At 41.4% G+C, this 2,728-nt stretch overlaps 1 protein-coding gene across 1 annotated transcript in view; it reads left to right on the top strand.

The window, feature by feature from the left end:
* The first annotated feature begins 1,020 nt into the window (after positions 1 to 1,020).
* The window catches only part of sv2ba (synaptic vesicle glycoprotein 2Ba), a 163,382-nt gene continuing 161,674 nt past the window's right edge, over positions 1,021 to 2,728 (top strand). Inside the window, exon 1 of the mRNA XM_030078906.1 lies at positions 1,021 to 1,189. The gene's annotated coding sequence lies outside the window, so the exon portion shown is untranslated. The remainder of the gene's footprint in view (positions 1,190 to 2,728) is intronic.

Consider the following 2,728-nt stretch of genomic DNA (forward strand, 5'->3'; position numbering starts at 1 on the left):
CCACCTCTGGCCCCTGTGCCACACAAACACATCCATAATCACCTCCACACTCGAAGAAATAAACCACTGGCTTTCCCTTTCTGTCTCACAGGAAGAAAGACATTTTACATTTTAGTTGTTTGGCTGACATTTTTATCCAGAGTGGCTCGCAAGAAGATTGGTGTCTTGCTCAAGAACACTTTAGCACATATAGCTGTTGCGATGAACCTGAGTCTGGGACAGTCTAATCTACCGCATCCAGCCAGCATAAGAGAGTAGAGCCAGCACTCTACAAATTGCATATGCACACTTTATTGAAGAAGACAAACGTTTCGATCCTAAGTGGGGAAAAAAGTAGTGTGCAGGCTCTACTCTCTTATGCTATTTCTTACCCAGCCCGGTACCCCTATGTGCATGTAACCACAGTAGTCATCCCACCAAGATCATCCACTCACCATCACATGCCCCTCCTGGGATAACAAATCAGTCAATTAAGAATTTGCAGTTATCACTTTCACTTGACATCTAGTGGATTATTGGCTTGGGACCCAGTACAAACAACACTTTAAGCCAAGAGCAGTGGTCTGAAAACCAACTGTCAATCAGAGCCTTTTATGTGTAGGCTTTCACTCAAACCAAGACCTGCAGTGACTGCTGATTTCACTGATCAGCACAACTTCAGCCAGAGAGAAGGGAATCAAATAATTACGCCCATCCTTACCATCCTTAGACCCAGGTTCAAGTTGTGTGAGCAAGCATTTGTCCTGCTGAAGTGCTCTTGAGCACGTCATTTATCCACACCATCCTCAGGATGGTGACGACCGACCTCCCGTAAGCGGCAAATTTGGAAATCAACAGAGTATCACAAAAAAATCTTGTGTCTCCTCTACTTGCTGTCAGTGAAGCCTGTTGCCTTTCAAGCCTGGTGGACTGTACCATTATGCCTGTAGGGGGGGGCAGTGCCAGGGAGTTTCCTGTGGGGATGAGCCTGGATGCATGGGGGGGGTGGGGAGGGGGGATCGTGAGGTTAGATCCTAATCCCTCAGCCTCGGCTGCACCACGGCCTCAGGATAAACTGACATGTAGGCTTTGGACAACTGAAAACGCTACTTGGATTTTTAGCTTTTTATTATTATTATTATTATTATATTCTTGCCAAGTTTGGATTTCTTTTTGTCCATGAGTTTTTTTCATGTTAAGGGAATGCCAAGTCCAGTAAGTCAACTTTTATTTGAGATTTATGCTGTGCTGTGTTCTTTTGCCGGGCAAATTAATCATCAATGCATGTTTTCTTGATGCAGTTTCAGAAACTGCAAGGGAGGCAGTGGGTAATGACTGAGAATCAAATTCTTTAAAGAAGAAAACACCATTACTCTTTGGAGATAAACCATAATCATATTTTCATGCTTTATCAGTAGTGATATCATCAAAAAGTAGTCAGTTAAATAGCTATTTCAATCACCTATCATTTTTTTGGGGGTGGGATCATTAATAACTGAACTTTTCCCTTGCACATCTAAATCTAGAGCACCTGTCTCTTTCTCATTTAGTCAACCAAGGGCATAAGTTACTTACTGTCCTTGAAAAAGCACCAGCATTGGTTTAAATGTATTATTACCAATCATTCTGAGAGAGCAGATGTCACATTTTTCAAATTCTTCAACTTTTGACTGAAGCTGATGTAGAGGGATATGCAGGAGGAAAACACACTCTCATCTTGAGGCTGGATATCTCTGCCCTTGCCAGTATCAGAACTGCCTGTTGGTGGTTCTGCTCAACTCTCCAAACATTCTGTCATACTATTTATGAGTACTGTGGTATTTGACTGATTAATATCCACAGAAATCACTAGGGATTTCTCTGTGACCTCACCAGGTCAGGTGACTTGTTCCACCAACATACATGCACATGTATGCAAATATGTGGACGCTTTTATCCGAATGCCCTCACAGTGCAAGGACAAAAGTAGCGTGGATGGTTGCAGTGGTAATCAAACCCAAGACCCTAGCAGTGCTGTTCAGTGGAGCGCACTAGTAGGTTGAGTGAGGGTCATGACCGTTGGCCCTTGAAATCTTTTAAACACCATTACATCATTTCAACTCACAGACATCACTAAGAATATAAACATTTCTTCTTCATCCCTGAAACACTGTTTGCAGACACAGTGCTATTTCCTTCTGTAAACAGAAGAAATGCAATCTTCAGATTGAGATCAAACACCAATATGAGTTTTAGTTGTTCTGAGGGATTCTTTCTAAAATCAGCTCTCAAGGGGGCTCTAGGTTTAGCTTATTTGTACACATGAAAACAGCAGTAAGAACACAGACTGAGGGAAAAAAAGAAATACAAACAGTGCAGGTGAGATGAAGGATCCCCACAGGGCTTACAAAAATGTCTCATCCCAAAAACAAAAGAGAGAAAAAGATAAAGATGAAATATATATATATATATAAAAATCAGCAAATGCAAAAAAAAAACAACTGTGGGAACTCAAATGAATCAGGGTAACCCTGACAATACACATAATGAGGAGAATGTTTGGGGAAAATGAGTGTGAAGGTGAGTGTGTCTATGCTCAGAAATGGAAAATGTGAGCTGTGTGTAGTTGTGCAGCTGATTAAAGGGATACATAATGGTTTTGACATACTTCCTCATGTATATTTACAAGCGAATGATCACAGATCATAGCTGGGTATGGGTGAGTAAAATGAAAAGTAAAGATTTCCCCTCTCTCAGTTGAAAACCTTTC

This window comes from Myripristis murdjan, chromosome 3 (genome assembly GCF_902150065.1).
Source record: "Myripristis murdjan chromosome 3, fMyrMur1.1, whole genome shotgun sequence".
Classification (NCBI taxonomy): domain Eukaryota; kingdom Metazoa; phylum Chordata; class Actinopteri; order Holocentriformes; family Holocentridae; genus Myripristis; species Myripristis murdjan.